Source organism: Myxocyprinus asiaticus, chromosome 31, assembly GCF_019703515.2.
Source record: "Myxocyprinus asiaticus isolate MX2 ecotype Aquarium Trade chromosome 31, UBuf_Myxa_2, whole genome shotgun sequence".
Classification (NCBI taxonomy): Eukaryota; Metazoa; Chordata; class Actinopteri; order Cypriniformes; family Catostomidae; genus Myxocyprinus; species Myxocyprinus asiaticus.
This window is the reverse complement of record NC_059374.1, coordinates 32,083,672-32,103,153: the sequence shown is the minus strand read 5'-3', so window position 1 is coordinate 32,103,153 and position 19,482 is coordinate 32,083,672. Positions and strand designations below refer to the sequence as shown.

At 37.1% G+C, this 19,482-nt stretch overlaps 1 pseudogene; it reads right to left on the bottom strand.

Moving 5' to 3' along the window:
* Positions 1-1,650: 1,650 nt before the first annotated feature.
* On the bottom strand, positions 1,651-2,649 carry LOC127422065 (olfactory receptor 52K1-like; annotated as a pseudogene).
* Positions 2,650-19,482: the final 16,833 nt, after the last annotated feature.

The following is a 19,482-nucleotide window of genomic DNA, read 5'->3' as shown; positions in this document are numbered from 1 at the left end:
TTTTGGTTTGTCTGCTTTCCTGAATGTTTTCAATTTATTTGAAATTCCTTTGCCTAAGAAACCATTCAGCATTTGATTGCCAACTACTGAATTTTAATTTTGGCAATTTGGCAAGCTATTTTACTAACTTTAATTTTTCATTCACTTGAATGTTTTTGCTAAAGTGTTTCTTTAGCATAGCATATATACACTTTGAAGTTTAAATGAAAAAAGTACATATGTGCTTTAATTCTGTAAATCTGCTTTGCAGACATTGTTTTCCTGTCTTTTGCTGCCATCTAATGGGCATATAATGGGCTAATGCATCTTTCTGATTACACACTGCAAGATCTAATAAATTGCACTGCAGTGTTTTTCAGGGTGCTTTATATTAGTTGTAGGGGCCTGTCCATGATGAAGTCTTCATCCATTGCCCATAGTATTACAGATTGACTCCAAAATGTGTACTTTATGTTTATCTGCAGTTTTGGGTGGTTTCTTTATTCCAGATTGAATAGATACTTTGAGAGAAGAAATTTAATTGTAAATAAGCAAGATACAACAGTACTTGTACAGTAAATATGAAAGCATTTATTTGGGGGGTGGGGGGTATTTGTCTACTGAGATGGAACGTTGTGTCCTCCCAGACTCGGGCATAAAGTTGTTATGGACCATGCGCAACATGGACGGTTTAAGCCATTATGCACCGTCTCCAGGATGTGAGCGGGGTCCGAGTTGGAGTGGCAAGTGGGGTGGCAAAGCTCATTTTTCACCCTTCTGGCCCCGCCCTTGATTAGTTGTTTTTATGATTCAATGTTCATATGAGCAGTCAGTGTTCTCTAGTGTGGAAAATATCATATATTCCTATTTTAAAAATGTATTGTGGAAGAAAATTTATATCTGAATACTTCATGCACTGTAAAAGGTGAAACTTTTATTTCTACCTGTTCTGACCTTTAAAAACGGTCCCCTTTAGTGTAACCTACTGTATATATTAGCTTGATTCAGTTACATTAAATAATAAACCACTCAATTTTGTACCACATGAAGTAATGTACATTTTAGGCTAACTGAAAAAAAAAATGAAAAAATGTTTACAGTGTGAGTACAGCTTTAATGTGTATGTTGCTGCAGGCTCCTCTCATTTAAAAAAAAAAAGTCTGTCAAAGTTTCACTTGACTGATTTTCTATGAACAATAGGTCTTACAGTGACATCTTAATTTAAAATATGATGTAGTTATTATTTGTATTCACATTAAATGTTTGTGAATATCTGAATTAAAAAATCTAGATATGCAGATTCACCGTTAACTGCCGAAACCAACTCCAACTCAAAAGTCAATTTTTTGAGTTGGAGAGTTACGTTACACTGATGTCAAAGGGCAAGAATCAAGTGAATATGAAAATAATGATGCATCTGGGCCTTGAAAGAAAATTAACTGTGCAAGCATTTAGTATATTTTGTTTACATTTGGAGAGGAGTTAATAAATGCATACATTCAAAGTTAATTCAATGCAATATTCATACACAATGGATTTAAAAACATTAGATCTAACAGAAATTATTTACAAATGTATTCTGCTTAATGTGGCTTCTTAATGTGAAGCTATGCCTTTAAAGATAAAAGTACCTTCTTCTTCAGAATAAAGAAAATTCTTTTAACCATTTGTCTAATTGTTAATTATCTGCTGTGCCACTTTTGGCTTACCCAGAAACTTAACTACCTTTTCACGCAGCTCATCAGTCTTTAAGCTGTAGATGATGGGGTTAAGCATTGGGGGGAGGGTGACAGATACAGTCAGAACAGCAGTGAACAGTTCAAAATACTGAACTAATCGCAGGTTCCCTAGTACATACGTGAGGATGACAGGGATGTAATAGAGCAGGACCAACAGCAAGTGAGTGAGACAAGTGTGAAAGGCCTTCCAGCGCTGTGATGTGGATGCTATCCGCAGTACAGTAACCACCACAATCACATAAGTTAAAATAATAAAAGTCAATGGGCCTAGCAAAGTAGCCAGTGTCTTAGCAGTAGCCAGTTACCTGTTGTAAGAAGTATCTGCACAAGCCAATCTGTAGACTGCTCCGTGCTCACAGCAGCAGCTTTGCACTTCTCTAGAGCCACAGTATGGGAGCCTGGCAGCAAGATAGACTGGGAAAATATCCAGCAGAAAAACCAGAGACCAAATCCCAGCTATTATGAGCCCCATCTTCAGGTTGGAGTTTATGGTTGGGTAACGCAGGGGCCAGCAGATCGCAATCAGGCGGTCATAGGCCAGAAGAGCAAGGGAGAAAGATTCCATGTCACCAAAAAAATGCATGAAAAACATTTGGGAAAAGCATGCTTCAAATGAGAGATTGTTCTGGTTGAACACAAAGATGGGCACCATTTGAGGAATGATAACACTGTTAATTGAAATGTCAACAATGGCTAGATTACACACAGCAAGGTACTTGGGGTTCTGTAGGCTGGAATTCATGAGTACAACAGCAAGCAGGACAAAATTACCCAGTAAACTGATTATGTAGATAATTGACAAGCCCAAAATGAGGTTGTTTTTGTTGGCCAAAGTACGGAAGGCAGTTAGATAAAATCCCTCATCATAAGTATTGGTTCCATTGCTGAAGGCAGTTGAAAAATTCATTGGAACTCCTGCAAATCTGGATTAAAAAAGAAAGATTATTACACAATTACTTTGTTTTTATGTTTAAAATATTTAATACAAATGATAGCAAAAATTCTTTAAGAATTCTTTCATAATTTGCTCACCATCATGTCTTTCCAAAACCCAAGGACTTCCTTTTTTTATTTTTTTGGTGGAACATAAATGATGTTATACATAATGTTAGCCTTACTCACCTTTCACTTTCACTGTGAAGAAAAAAAAGATGCATAACATCTACTTTTGTTTTCCACAGAAGAAGGAAACGCATTCGGGTTTGAAACAACATGAGAGTAAATAATAACATAATTTTTATTTTTGGGAGAACTATCTCTTTTAGGACATATTCAAAGTGGTAGGTTTGCCCATTATTAGCTATATCATCATACATTTTCTCGCACACTGCATTTGTTAACACAAAATAAGCAGAACTGTTGAGTAAATTAACACTGAAGTGCTAGATAAAATTTTTCCATTTCAGTGGTATAAAATCAACCTCATATTCATACATATGTTCATACAATCATAAAAAGATGACAACACATTACTGTAGACATCACAGAGACAATAAACATCAGGAGTAAAGTGACTCTTCAAAGAACAAACAAATAAATAAAATCCCCACCAATCTCTCGAAATCTTGCTTCGTGTTGAAATCCTGCAGTACTAAAGGAAAAGAGATTTATAAAGGGCTTTAAAACTGATGCACAGTCATCAGGGTCTAATTAAGCACTGTTGTACAAACAAAGAAAAAATTAACAAAAAAGTTTCTTGTGGGTATTTAATTAGTAGTGTTATTATGTTTAAATACAGCTTTTGTTTAACATCTGTGGGTGTAATTAGGGATGACAAAATGTGGCCCATAGAGGCAAACACAGTCAAAACAAATTATTTTGTGCTCAGTAATTTACGAAGATGTCGTCATCCTCCAATCAAATTTCACATCTCAGCAGTTTAATGTCCATTGACTGCAGAAAAGGTAATGCTTTACTATTTTTGTTTTGTGTTATGAAAATGTTCTCTATCACTTTGCTTTTGTCTTCCAATTTGTCTTTTATTGAGGCTGGCATTGTTTTTTGAAAACATCCATATATTGTCACACTTCCACACAGGTCCGGCCCTAGCATTTTGGGGGCCCTATGCAGATTTTTAAAATGGGGCCCCCCTACCTATAATTCCTTACATTTATATAGCTCTTTTCTAGGCACTCAAAGCGCTTTACATAGTTTAGGGGGAATCTCCTCAACCACCACCAGTGTGCAGCATCCACCTGGATGATGCGACAGCAGCCATAGTGCGCCAGTACACTCACCACACACCATCTATTGGTGGAGAGGAGAGAGTAGAGTGATACAGCCAATTAATGGATGGGGATTATTTGGAGGCCATGATTGAGAAGGGCCATTGGGGGGAATTTGGCCAGGACACCGGGGTTACACTCTTACACTTTACGAGAAGTGTCCTGGGATTTTTAACGACCACAGAGTGTCAGGACCTCAGTTTGACATCTCATCCAAAAGACGAAGAAAAAAAAAACGTACACCTAACTAAACACACCTAACATCAGTAACTAAGCAAGCGTAAACTGTGCAAACAACCAAATACATCTATTTGTAAAATTACAGTGCATTCAAAAAGCATTCAGACCCTTCATTTTTTTCACATTTTGTTATGTTGCAGCCTTATGCTAAAATGCTTTAAAATTATTTTATTTTTTTTCACATCAATCTACAGTCTATACCCCATAAAGACAAAGCAAAAACCAGATTTTTTGATAACTAGCAAATTTATTAAAAAGAAAAAACTGAAATGTCACATTGACATAAGTATTCAGACCCTAAACTCATTACTTGGTTGAAGCACCTTTGGCAGCGATTACAGCCTCAAGTCTTTTTAGGTATGATGCAACAAGCTTTGCACACCTGGATTTGGGGATTTTCTGCCAGTCTTCTCTGCAGATCCTCTCAAGCTCTGTCAGGTTGGATGGGGACCATCGATGGACAACCATTTTCAGGTCTCTCCAGAGATGTTCGATTAGGTTCAACTCTGGGCTTGGCTGGGCAACTCAAGGACATTCACAGAGTTGTCCCTAAGCCACTCTTGCATTGTCTTGGCTGTGTGCTTAGGATCATTGTCCTGTTGGAAGTGAACCTTCGGCACAGTCTGAGGTCCTGAATGCTCTGGACCAGGTTTTCATTAAGGATATCTCTATATTTTGCTGCGTTCAGCTTTCCTTCAACCCTGACCAGTTCCCCAGTCCCTGCCATCGAAAAAACAAAACCCACATCATAATGCGACCACCACCATGCTTTACTGTTGGGATGATACTGCACAGGTGATGAGTGGTGCCTGGTTTCCTCCAGGTATGACACTTGGAATTGAGGCCAAACAGTTTAATCTTTGTTTCATCAGACAGAGAATTTTGTTTGTTTCTGGCCACTCTGCCATACAGCCCAGATCGGTGGAGTGTTGCAGTGATGGTTGTCCTTCTGTACGTTTTTCCCATCTCCACACATGATCTCTGGAGCTCAACTAGAGTGACCATCGGGTTCTTGATCACCTTTCTTATTAAGGCCCTTCTCCCCCGATTGCTCAGTTTGGCCAGGCAGCCAGCTCTAGGAAGAGTCCTGGTTGTTCCAAACTTCTTCCATTTAGAATTATGGAGGTCACTGTGCTCTTGGGAACCTTCAATGCAGCTGAATTTTTTTTGTAGCCTTCCTCAGATCTGTGCTTTGACACAATCCTGTCTCTGAGCTCTGCAGGCAGTTCCTCTGACCTCATGGCTTGGTTTTTGCTCTGATATGCATTTTCAGCTAAGAGACCTTATATAGACAGGTGTGTTCATTTCCAAATCATGTCCAATCAATTGAATTTGCCACCGGTGGACTCCAATCAAAGAAGAAACATCTAAAAGATGATCCAGAGAAATGGGATGCACCTGAGCTAAATTTTAAGTGTCATTGCAAAGGGTCTGAATACTTATGTCAATGTGATATTTCAGTTTTTTCTTATTAATACATTTTCAATGTATTTGCATTTATCCACCAATAATATGTAGGATTTTTATGTAATTAGTTTAGGAATCTTGCCCATGTTTGACCACTATTATATGATGGATATATGACAAATGATCAGATTAAAAATCTGAATAAAAATTCTCCACCATTAAATATGTAATACAACAGGATCGTTGTATCTGCTCACAATTTATATATGAGGAATTTTAGCTCAAGAAGGGAATTATGATTAATTCGGGGAATATTAAAAGAATTAAGGTGTATGTCTGATCACTCTGCCACGCTGAGTTGATATGATGCATCTGTTAACTCTTTAGAGTAATATTATTCTCAATGCCATCAAAAATAATATCCCAAATATGTTAAAGGAGTATAGACCTTTAAGAATTAATTGACAAGAATATTTATCAAAATATACCACAGTCAAATCCTCTTTGACAACAAACAAGACTTTATTTCTAATCTACAACATCAAAATAACTAACACACAAAGATGAACATAAAACCAGATTTATGAGTGAACTGTAACAGAATGTGAACGGAAATTATCTGTAACAGAGAAAATGTAACTTTATGAGGTCTATAGACCATGCCCTGAACCATCAATACTTCATTTACTATACCTCGATTTGCAATCGGGTTACCCGAAGTATTTAAATAAAACACTAGCTCTTTCTAGCAAAAGCCTGGAGGTGTACTTGTGTTTCGTTGCGTTTCCTTGCATGGCTTTGGTTCTTTGGCTGGGTCCGTAGAAAGTTCTGGTTGTTCCGTCGATGTTTTGGACCTCTGTTAAGATTGTGGACGCCGGGTAGTTCGGTGCTGGAATGATCAGGTGGGGCTTTGAAGTGAGGCCTCCCACAAGGGAGACTCGCGACTCCACTTCATGTGTGTGAGTTGTAGCACAGAGACGAGAGAAGACCCTCTGAACTTTGTGTTCCAAGCTTTCCTGAACTCTACATTGTGTAGAAGCTGGGCAGAGGGGTGCAGAAGCTAAGCCAGACGAAGAAGGACTAAGAGAAAAGCAAGAGCCAAGAGAGAGGAGAGGGTTAGTTCGTCCTAGGCGGGGAGGTTTTGTTAAATTGAGGTTGGCCACACCCCAAAGATGTCTTGAGCCAATCAGAAGTGTCTTTACGATGTCACATGATCACCTCTTTCCCTCCTTTTTCAAAGTTGATTTATAATCTTAAATAAAACAAATTATAACAACAAAATGAATTCACCCATTGCTCTCCTCATGTTAAGGCAAACTCTTACATACCGGACATGCTACATTTGCTCCGAAAAATAGTTAACTAACTATTTAAACATGGATAATACAAAAAAAAAAAAAAAGAAAATTCATAATCACCAATTTATCAGTTATAAAAGTGATTACAAGTCACTACACATATTTTAAAGTTTATATCAGGCTATTATCATTTGTGTAAGATACATCAAAAATAGACTATGCATTGTGCAGTGTAGAATGATGATACAATGGAGTCTTTTGATAGTGTTATAATTCATAATACATGTATATGCATTGTAAAAAGCAAAGAAAAGTTAGTTTTGTTCCTTTGGAGATGATAGAAAAACACTAGTTTTGGTCCGGTTAAAGAGAGTTTCCAAAGGGATCCTTTTAAAGACAGTTTTCTTTTTTTTTTTTTTTTTTTTTTTTTTATTTATTGCTTGAAGGATACGTTTTTTCAACATTTGTTTATGACATTTGTCACTTTTACAAATATCTTCTAATAAGATTACTGCCATAAAAGCAAAATGCATTAATCTTTAGAACAAGAGTGACAGATTTCTAAAGTGACAAATTCCTCACAAATTAAAAATACATGTATCTCTTAAAGTCATTTAAAGTTTCAATACAAAAAACGATGTAAAAAGAAGGGGGAGGGGGTCACAACAATCACATTAGCTCATGCAAAATACTATCTATAGGCAAAAAGTGTTTGGCTCAATAGGGGTTATATATTCAATCCAGTTGGACCAGTACTCAACAAATAATTCTCTCTGAAGGTTCACATAGAATGTAATTTTCTCCATAGTAAAAATATTTTTTAAAACTCCAATCCAATCCTGTATTTGTGGAGGCTTAGGTTTATACCAACATTTGGTTATAGCTTTTTTGCTAGATACAAGAAATATTCGAAACATATATTTGTTCCTACTTTCCCAGGAGACCAGGGAAACTTTGCCCAGGTACAGTACCTCAAAACTAAAATCAACTGAAGTGCCTAGAATCTTTTCTAAAACAGAGTGTATATCTTCCCAAAAACCTTTGATGTTAGGACAACCTCAGAATATGTGGTAATAATTAGCATCCTGAGAACCACATTGCCTCCAACATCTTGGAGCAATTTGTCCCATTCCGTAAATTGTTTTTTAGGCAAGAAGATGGGTAGAGACTGGAACAAATATAGAAGCCTTGGAAGTATATTTTTGTTTAATTGAATCTATTCTAGATCCCATATTAAAAAAAGGTAGTAGATTCCATCTTGCTATGTCTGTTTTAATTTTTTTATTAATGGGACCATAATTTAGCATTTCTAAGTCTTTTAAATCCTTAGGGATGAGTATTCCTAAGTATTTAATATATTTAAGATCCCAATTTAAATTATACTCCTTTTTTATTTCTTTTGGGGGATGTAATTAAACGTCAATATTTATGTTTTTAAAATGTTCAATTTAAATCCTGAGAAGGATCCAAAGATTTTTAGTATTTCCATGAGTTCAACAAATGATTCAGATGGATCCTTTAAGAACAATAACACATCATCAGAGAATAGCGCTTTTTTGTGTTCGTCTTCTTCTATGTTGATTCCTTTAATTTTTGAATTTTGCCTAATCCACAGTCCCAGGGGTTCAATAAACAATGCGAAGAGAAGTGGGGAAAGAGGGCACCCTTGTCTTGTGCCCCTTTCTAGTATGAACGATTTTGATAAATTACCATTTATTTTAATTCTTGCAGAAGGTCTAAAATATATGTTTTGTATTACTTGTATAAGCTTTTCGTGAAATGTAAATTTCGAAAGTACTCTTAAGAAAAAGCCAATTAACTGAGTCAAAGGCCTTTTCAGCATCAAGGCTTAAAAGTACAGCCTGAAAATTACATTCCTGGATATGGTTGATAATATGGAGGGCCCATCTAATATTGTCTTGCATTTGTCTACCTCGAATAAAACCTGTTTGGTCTGAATTTATTAGTTCCGGCATTACCATTTCAATGTTTTTTGCTAAAATAGATGCAAATAATTTATAATCCACATTTAAAACAGAAATTGGTATATATGCTGCACAATCCTGTTTATTTTTTCCCTCCTTTGGAATCACAGAAATAACAGCTTCACGCCATGAGGGCGGCAATTTGCCACCTTGTAAAATATAATTAAAAGCTGATAATAAGATTGGAGTAATTTGTTGCTTAAATATCTTATACCATTCGGAAGTAAATCCATCTGGGCTTGGGGATTTATTTGTTTTGAGTCTGGATATAGCTTTATTTATTTCCTCCTCAGTTATATCTTCTGATAGCTTAGCATTTTGGATATCACTAATATAAGAAAGTTTTAAAGATGAGAGCAAAGAATCAATTTTCAAAGGATCTACAATCTGTGTTTGGGAATACAGTCTCCTATAGTAGCTTTCAAACACTCTCTGAATATCCTCTGATTTATGGAATATTAGTTTTGACCTAGGATCTTGTATTTTCTGTATAATTGAATCAGCATGTTGTTTGCATATCTTTCTAGCCAGTAATTTCATTGCTTTTCCTCCAGATTCATAATATTTCTGCTTTAAAAACATTAGTTTTTTTCTCTATTTCCTGAGTATATAAATTATCTATTTCCACTTTAATTTTCTTAATTTCCTGAAATGCATTTTTATTAGGATTTTTCTTATTGTTCATTTCTAATTGATTTAAATTATTTTTAAGTGTGTTAAATATTTTTTGTCTACATTTCTTCAATTTGGAAGTAACAGCTATAATTTTACCCCTGAGGACCGCTTTACAATCATCCCATAATATAATAGGGGACACTTGACCATTATCATTCTGCTCTAAATATTGTTCTATTTCTGTTATAAGTTGTTGTTTAATCTCTCTAATATTTAGAATGCCAGAATTTAATTTCCATAAAGTGTTTTTTGGTTTACTCCCTAAATTTAGTGAAAGTGATATAAATGCATGGTCAGATATATCAGTTAATCCTATATCACAGTTTTCAGTTCTAAATTTGTCTCTTCCAAATGCAAAAAAAAATTGTCAATTCTAGAGTATGATGAATGTGGATTTGAATAATATGTGTAGTCTCTTTGTCCTGGATGAAACTCTCTCCATACATCAGTCAGTCCTATTTCCTTCAACATTATGTTTATTTGTTTACTCACTAGGTTCGCTAATTGGGAAGAAGGATTTGAAGTATCCAATTTGGGATTTAATGTGACATTGAAGTCACCCCCACATATAAAAATTCCTCGTGATTCAGATGCTATCAGATTTATCACAGTCTTAAAAAAGGAGCAATTACTGCCTGGTGGGGCATAGACATTAAGAATAGTTATTAGGGTGCCCTCAATTCTACCTCTTATCATTATATATCTCCTTTCTCAATCTTTAAATTCAGAAAGGTGTTCATAGGTAATTTTGTTAGAGATTAAAACTGCAACCCCTCTTCTATGTCCAGATCCAAATGAAGCTGAAAAAACATATTTAAACCCCATCCGATTAAATTTGTTATGTTCTATTTCGTTAAGGTGTGTCTCCTGAAGCATTGAGATCTCAATTTTTTTTTTTTTTTAAAGTTTGGTTAGGATCTAACTTCTCATTACAGGATTCAGCAAGCCGTTTACATTAAACGATGCTACTTTTATATATTTACTCATTTTCTTTTATCTATTTATTTTCCCTATGTTTTTACCCCTACACCTAAAGCTCATATAATAGTTGTGTTTTAACGCCCCCTTCTGGTTTAATAGTGAACATGAACGCAACATGTAAAAAAGAACAATAAGAACTTTTAAGTCAAAAGAAACAAACCAAAATAAAGATAACATCTTGACTTCCAAGTTAGGGGTCAAATTATATCGACCCTTAAGTGAGCATTGATGATAAGTATGCTCCACGGGATTAGCCTCTTGTACTTGTAATGTACTGAGGGCCCATGTACTTGAATTTCTATTGTCTCTGGAAATATTCATTTTTCCATTGGCTCAATTTGCACTTGAAATACATATTTTTTGCTTCTTGTCCATTTATTTCGGGGAGTAGAATTTAAAAGTAAAATATGGCAAAAAACCAAAGAAGGTATTAAAGAGAAACTTAAGTTATCTACATTAATTTTGCGCATATTTCACAGCTTTCCACTCACTCATCTTCTGTTTGTGGACGTCTAAATGCAAGGAGTTTTTCTTTGTTGGATGGGCACATGGAGGCAGAAGCTCCGCATTTTTTACCGGTCTGTCTCCAGGTCAGCCGCCGAATCCGCTCAATCAGTGAGGGAGGTGAATTGTTTACTGTCATCGGAAGACCTCTTTTTTCCATATCGGTCGCTGCCTCCTCCGGGGAATTGTAGAGAGCTGTGCCTTCAGCGTAAAACACCTTAAGCTTGGCCGGGAATCGTGACTGGAATTTGATGTCGTGCTCCTTCAGTATCCTTTTGGCTTCCTGGTATTTCCTCTGTTTCCAAAGAACATCAGGTGCGAAAGAGATCCTGTTGCTTCTCCATTCAATCACTTTTCTCTCCCATGCCGTTTTGATTATTATCTCTTTTGTCCGATAGTTCAGAAACTTGAAACTTCAATTATTGAACGTGGTTTGGCTGTGTTTGGTGGCTTGGGTGCTAGCGCTCTGTGTGCCCTTTCAATCTGAAGATCAACTGTTAAGTTTAGCTCCAGGGTCGACTTGAGGAAATCCTCAAGGAAAGAGATCATGGCCGAAAAGTTATCCTCAGAACCTTCCGGCATGCCGTAAATTCTGATGTTTGACCTCCTAGCTCGGTCCTCTTGATCATTTAGTCAATTTTAAATTTGCTCCGTTAGCCATAGCATCTCCTCCACCACTTATTCTGTGTTTTGAATTCGGGTCTCCGCTTCATCAATTCTACTTTCAGCCTCCTCAGTTCTTTTATTGGATTTGTTCAGTTCATCTTTTATGTCCTGAAGTTGTTTGTGGCTGTCTTGACGAAAGTCCTTTATTTCATTGAGAATTTTTTCCAGGATAATTTGCTCTTCTCCATGTGCTCCGTCACAGCTCGTGCTAACTCGTTCAAGCACATTTAAGCTGTTTTCGTCGTCTTTTGTAGTGATCCTTCTTTGTCTTCCCCTTTTCTCCATAATCGCCCCTTCCATTACTCTGTTGTCTCTTAAAAGTTGTGTATATCTTATCTTGGGGCGAAATAAAAGTGCAAATTACCAGAGCTAAGAAATTATACTGCCATTCGCATTATGGCGTGAACCGGAAGTCCTCAAAGACAGTTTTCAAGCTCTCTCTTGTCTTGTACAGAGTTTCTTAGGATGTGACAATCATGCTTCGACAGAAAATGTCTCGTGCTCCCTTATTTGTCTATTTTCTAAGTGTAGCAAATTGGTTAAATCAAAGGACAAAGACTGGTTCTGAGTGGGGTTTTGGGGGAAGGTTGTTCCTTCAGCTGAGAGAGATAAATTGTTCTTTTGTTCTGGAAGACAGTTAACACTCAACAGAGCAGTTTTCTGGATTCTTTTCAGGCCTCTAGCTCATTTACACCTGATTCTGGTAGACTGTTGGGCGTCAGAAGGGCAGAGTCTTTCATTTATGATGTTGAGGAATTTTGGGGGCCTCTCTGTGTCTTAGTTTTAATAACTTTGAAGGAAATACCAGTGTAAATCCTGGATTTACTGTAAGTCGTTCGGCGTAGAAATTGTTAATTCTTCTGCCCATAAAATCCTACGTTGGTTACCATGAACATGAACAATATTCATAAGCTTCAAAATTAAATAAAAAGGATTAGGCTATATTAGCAAATACTTGTGAAGGATGGGAACTATTTCTTCTTCCGTTCGTCTTAACATGCATGCTGAAAGACACAAGCAGACAAGCACTTGTGCCATCACAAGGCTCTTTCTAACAAGAAGGATCAGTGCCTTGTAGATTTAATGATAGAAAATCAGAGAAACAGCTTCTGGACAGTAATGTAGTCTTGTGCATATACAGGCATATGCCATATGCTCACCTATCTTTCTTAGGATTTTGCTTATCCCACCTGAAATAAGCAATGATACGTATGGTCGCCAGAACAATGAGTAGGCTTTTGACCCAGAACTTTTTCAATCTACTAACGCGATGCTGCAGCACCGTTGAGTGATTTGTGTATATATATAAAGTATATATTTTTTAAAGTGTACAGAGATTCTCTCTAAGCGCGCTCGGGTCTGCGGGAGTGCAACTGATGGAACAGGCAATAACTGGAGTAACCATAATTTGCACTGTAAATTTATTTCCCTGCTAAACGTAAACATATGTATATACATTTAAATGTAACTTATGCAGTTAAACTTTTTGAAAATACTGCATGTTATTGCACCCCTGCTAATTTTGTATGCTTTTTATTTTTATTTTATTTTTTTATTTTTTTGCCTTTTACTGCTGTCGGTGGTGTCTTTTTCTCGTGATATCAAATAATTTCAATTTATAGGAAAACAATTTCACTATACACAGAAAAGCACATAATAGTGCACAAACAAAACAAATAACCATACATTTTTATGCAGGCTATATCTGGTAATACAAGATAACGTGTTAACGTGAACATTACTACACTCATATTAGCTACAATGCTTAACAGTTTATTGTGTATTATGAATTAGTTTATTAGTTAGAGTAATAATAAAGTATTAACAATTTTCATAGTAGCCTAATATAAGGAACTTTTATGACACCTATTATTTAAATACATATTTAACATCAAATTACCATTGTTTTTAGTAGTGTACTCTACACCATGCCAACAAGAAACTTACCCTGATATACATTTTGTAAGTTTATGTGGGACTATAATTACAACAGTCTTTTTTTATGGAAAAAAAATAATTTCTTACACTTTTTACATATGCACTATATATAAATGTAAATGAATTTTAGAGATTGGGTGCATGTGTTTTTTTTGTTTGTTTGTTTGTTTGTTTGTGTGTTTTATGGGGGTCTTTCATAAATTCACAGTATGCCCACCTCTTTAGACACTACTGCACCACTGCTTCTGGAGTAAATTCACACAAAAATAACAACATATTAAAAGGTGACATTTCTTATTTCTTATAATTGTGTGTAATTTTTGTTAATAAGTAATTTAAAAAAACAGTAATACTGTAGTAGTAACCATAGTTAATTGTGTGGTAACTATGTTTTAACTTAAACCCATGGTTAAACTATAGTTACTGTAGTGAAACCATGGTTAATTTTTGTAAGGGTAAACGTTTTGTTTACCCTTACAAAAATTAACCATGGTTTCACAGAAGTCTAATAATTTTTTGTTTAGGCTCACAAATGTAAAAAAATAATAATAATAACTTTATGTCATGGTCCTGTAACTCTGTCAGTCTGGGTTTTTGTCTGACAGGACCGTGGTATTATCTGCCCATGTCTGTCTTTGTGTGAACGTGCGGTTTCGGTTATATTCCCTGCCGCGCACTCTTCAATCCGTTCTGTTTCATGTCTGGAGTGTGGTGTCTGGGTCCTGACTTCCTGTCTTGTTCGGTTTCGGTCTGTGTTGGGACACAGACATTCATACTCCTTATCTGTCTGTTATTGACATGGATGCTTCACGCTTGTGTTATCATGGCTGCATGCATTTGCGTCAATAATTTATGTCTGTCTTGTGTTTTTGGTTGGTCTTGTTTCATGTCTGGAACATGGTGTCTGGATCCCGACCCTTCTGTCTGGTTCGGTTTTGGTGTCGGGATCTGGACACTTATGTTCCATGTCTTGTCCTGTATTGGCATGAGTGCATTGCGCTTGTCTTCTTGGTGGCATGCACTCGCGTCAATAATCTATGTCTGTCTTTCACGACCACAGGCGCACTTTGCACTCACTTTGCACCGCATGCCTGGGTCGCGAGCTGTCTTCTTGTTGTGCTGAGGTTCGGTCACCTCGGTAAGGTATCAGGTGTGTGTCCGAACTCTTGCACAGGTGTCCTGTCTTGTTTTTGTCGACTGTTGCATGCATCGTGTGCCGTTTGCCTCACGATATACGCTCAGGTTCTGTTTAGTGTGAGAATACGTGGCATCGCTTTGTTTGCCATTGCTACGCATTCTCTTGTCTTGTTTGTCGATTGGCATGAGGGTATATTGCCTCATTGTCTTGGCGATGTGCGCTCATGCCATTTGGATGTCTTGCTGTCTTGTGAGAACATGCGGCTTTGTTATTGTTTCTATATTGCTGCATGTTTCTCTGTTTTAAGTCATACCCCGCCTCCTTGTTTGCTTATTATTAGTTAATTTACCTCACCCTTCCCCTCTGTTAACCTGTTGATTTCTCTCCCTATTTTAGTCTCTTCGTGTTTGATGTCGAGTGCCAGTTTGTCTAGTTTCCAGTTGTGTATGTTTCCTGTTAGTCTTGTTCAGTCTTGTTATCTAGTCGGTCCTGTTCCCCACTTTTAATCCTGTATGGTCTGGTCGGTCCTGTTCCCCATCACCTCTGCCCCAGCCTGGATTACTTTTTCCCCTACAGGGTAGTTTTTGTTGCTTTCCCCCTCGTGAGAGTTTTTTTTTGTATTATTAAAGTATTTAGTTTTTTTAACTCCTGTGTTTGGGTCCTCTCTCTGCTAATCTCTGACTCTTTAATTATGACAAAAATATTTAAAATTACCCATTTTATCCCAAGAAATCGCAAAAAAAAAATCTATTTAATAGAAGTATTGGTATTGGTATCTTTATCGATGATATTGGTTATTGGTATCAGATCGAAAAGAAAATAAGTGGTATCGCCCATCCCTACCTGTCCCTCCTCCTAACCAGTCACAGCTTTGAAGTCACGTGACCCTCCATTGACCAATCGAGTTTCCCGTACAATATATTTGTGCTCTCTCAGCAGTTTGATTTAAAGAATAGACCTTTTTCACAGACTATGATGATGCATTTCTGCCTTATTTATCAGCGTAAATCTCTCCAACTTTTTTAAATCTTTATATCATACATTTTTTAAATATTGAGTATAAATTTTTAACATTATACTTTGTGTTATATTACCCTGGAATTAGTTTTAAAATACAAATTACCACAGCTGCGAGGGAGTTTCTATTACAGCTGCTGAGAGAGTGATTATAAATTTGGCATCTTCTCCCATTTTGCTGTCTTACTGCTTTTCAGTCTGCTTTCACAACTGTTACATCCAATGAAGATATACCATGTCCATAACGATGGTTTTCCCCATTTATGTGAAAATGACAATGTGTGGAACTTAGATTTGCATGAACGTTTTCTGTGGCGGTTGTTATTTCTGGTTTATGCATTTTGGTTCACAAGATTTTTTACACAGGTTGTGGTCTCCAAAATAATACCTTGCAGAACTAATCATGTGAGCTCACAATATACCTATACAAATACCAGCGATCGCTTGGAAAATATTGACATTACACATTCATAATCATAAACAAGTGATGGAGCACCCAACATCTGGTGCAATGTGTTTCATGGGTAAATCATGTGTGTATTTTTCTGTTTACTATAATGTTTATATGTTTTTATATTTTATGTCTTTCATAACATTGCCAGTGCAGTTTTATTTGTACTGTTATTGGTTATACTGCTTTATACTTTTCTTTTGGATGAGGGCATTGTTTATCTTTGCGGGGGTATTGTACAAACATTGTTCACTATAACTATAGCACAACCAGTGCCCCTCCCCTCACACACCCCACACACCCCCATATGTGTCATAAGCATTGGTTACTCTTTGCAAGTGTATTGCACTACCAAAATGCTTGCCCAATTCAGGGCTCATATACATCAAGCATTGGTTACTCTTCTCAAGGATATTGCACAACCGAATGCTCGCCTAAGTCGGGGCTCAAATACATAAAGCATTGGTTACTCATTTCAAGGGTATTGCACAACCAAATGCTCACCCAAATCGGGACTCATATACATTAAGCATCGGTTACTCTTTTCAAGAGTATAACACAACCGAAAGCTCTCCCAATTTGGGACTCAAATACATCAAGCATTTTTATCCTTTTCAAGGGTATTGCACAAACGATGCTCCCCCACCCTCATACTCCTCAAAAGCATCTTTATCATTTTCAAGGGTATTGCACAAATGATGCTCCCCTACCCTCATACTCCTCAAGCGCCCGTCGGGGCCCAACAGCATCATAAGCATTGTTATCCTTTTCAACTCTATTGCACAAATGATGCTCCCCCTCCCTCATACTCCTCAAAAGCATTGTTATTCTTTTCAAGGGTATTGCACAAACGATGCTCCCCCACCCTCATACTCCTCAAGCGCCCATCAGAGCCCTACAGCGTCATAAGCATTGTTATCCTTTTCAAGGGTACTGCACAACATTGCCACCTTTTTCAGGGCTCGGACACACCACAGAGCAGTGTTTACCATTCTGCGACATTATTGCACAAACAATGCTCTCTCTCTCTCTCTCTCTCTCTCTCTCTCTCTCAAGGCTCAACATTTCATAAAGCAGTCTACACTTCTCAGGGAATGGCACATTTAGTGCTCATTTTGTAGAGGTCTAGTCGCAATGTCATATCCATGATTATGTTCATAATCTGTTACATATTATTTCTCTTTCAGATTTGTTCCTGCTTCTGAAGATCTTGTCTGTGCTCAGAGCTGTACTAGTTCACCTCTTATTTTGGGGGATATAGTTGAAATTAGGTTCCTTTTTGAGTAAGCTCCTCATCGCTTTCCAGCAGGATCTGATGGTTCGAGTGATAAATCTGAGCACTGAACCGTGGGACGGGGCTTGCGCCAAGGGAAATTATTCTATCACTACTAAGTTGTCAGTTGTCATTGACATGAGTCTTTCTGAGAGAAATGGAAGCATAAGCAGTCATTTTTGCAGGGAGACTCCTAGTAGCTCCATGCCTTCAATCACATCAGGTATCTCATCCAATCATAATCCAGCCTCTGCTTCATAAGCTCCAGCTGTTGTTCATCTCTAGTTATGTCACTGTTTGTTTTCACCCCTCTCCACCCCATCACCACCAGTTCAGGTCTCGACCTGCTAGGGGAAAGCTCCTCTCCCTTGCCGTCATTGCTTTCCATCAGGATCTGATGGTTCGAGTGATAAATATGAGCACTGAACCATGGGACGGGGCTTGCATGCTAAATTGTGAACAGATTATTGATATATTGCCATGGCGAGTCACTAAATTAATGGCAAAAAATGGAATGCAGGAAGTATCTCATATTTGCAATGTGTAATTTAGATCAAAATTGAGATGCATGTTTGGTCTTTTTGAGCTAATCACATGGATGTGACTATTCTGGGTCACGGTCATAGCGCCACCACCTGGCAGCAGGAAGTGTGGCTCTTACAACAGACTTTAAAATAGTCCTCTTATATTTACCCAAATTGTTTCAAAATTGTTTAGAATAATGTCAAATGCCAAATACATGTGTCCACCTTGCATTGTTTTCCGAAAGCCACCAGGTGGAAATGGACCCATGGTGCTTGGGCCCATCATAGTTGCTTGCAGCTATATTTTATTTTGGTCTTGGAGCAAATGGGTAAGTGAAAATCATATTTGCTGTGATCTCCCATTCACTCCCATTCACCACTGTCGAAGTTTACCCTGCAAATGTTTACTCCTGCGTGGAGTGTGAAAAAGGTCAATTTAAAGTCACCATGAAATGGAAGTTAGGACAGACTTTATTACCGTATTGTGATGTATTTCTGAGTGAAACGGCTTTTCAAACAAGAAAAAAATTAGGGTGGGGACTTTGTTTACATTAAGACAAGGCTGGAGCCTTTGTACAAATATGGATGAATGTGAAACAAGTGAGTAGAAGCTCATTTGCCCACATTTTGAATCACAATACACTAAGCATAAAGAATAAAGAACACTTACTCGAGCTGTATATCCAAGAATCCTCCGTCTGCAGAAAAATATAAATAAACTCCAGCGAGTTTCCTTTTGTCCAGCTTCGGCGTCAGCGTGTCTTATTTAGAAGTCATCTTTCCTATGCCCTATTCCATATGAAGACAATTACCCTCCACTGTGAGAGCTGAAAAGTTATAATGGTTAGTCAAAACTAATTTTAAGCAATTCTTATCTGAAAATCTGTTTGGAATTGACCCTACAGCATGGATTGTGCTCCTTTCAAAGTACCCTGTGAAGACATGATCAGCGCCAGTTAGAACACAGCCAGACACGCTAGGGGGAGGGAGTGTTCTTGTTCTAGAAAGCATTTGATTGGACAAAGTTTCTCAGGTGCTGTGTGTCGTCATGACTGTGCCTCCATCTGTCAAGCCGGAAGAGAGAGACTGCTGATTTTAAATGCTTATATCTTCTGAAAACGAATTTTGTCAGCATTTGGAAGTACACTGGCATATTGATGACCTTAAAGGGAATAAATATAGACTAAAGCAGCAAAACTTTAATTGTGATTTCTCAGGGCCTTTAAACATATAAAAGAAGCATTTTTAAATATTACTTTAAAAAAATGTATCTTGTTATATTGTTATGATTACAAAAATGGATTATGATATTTTATTTTGTTTAAGTTGCACGTGACTGGCTTATTTTTACAGTATATGTCAGTGGTCACAGAAAGAAGCTGTTAATATACACTGCCTGGCCAAAAAAAAATACTCTAATATTTCGTTGAACAGCCTTTAGC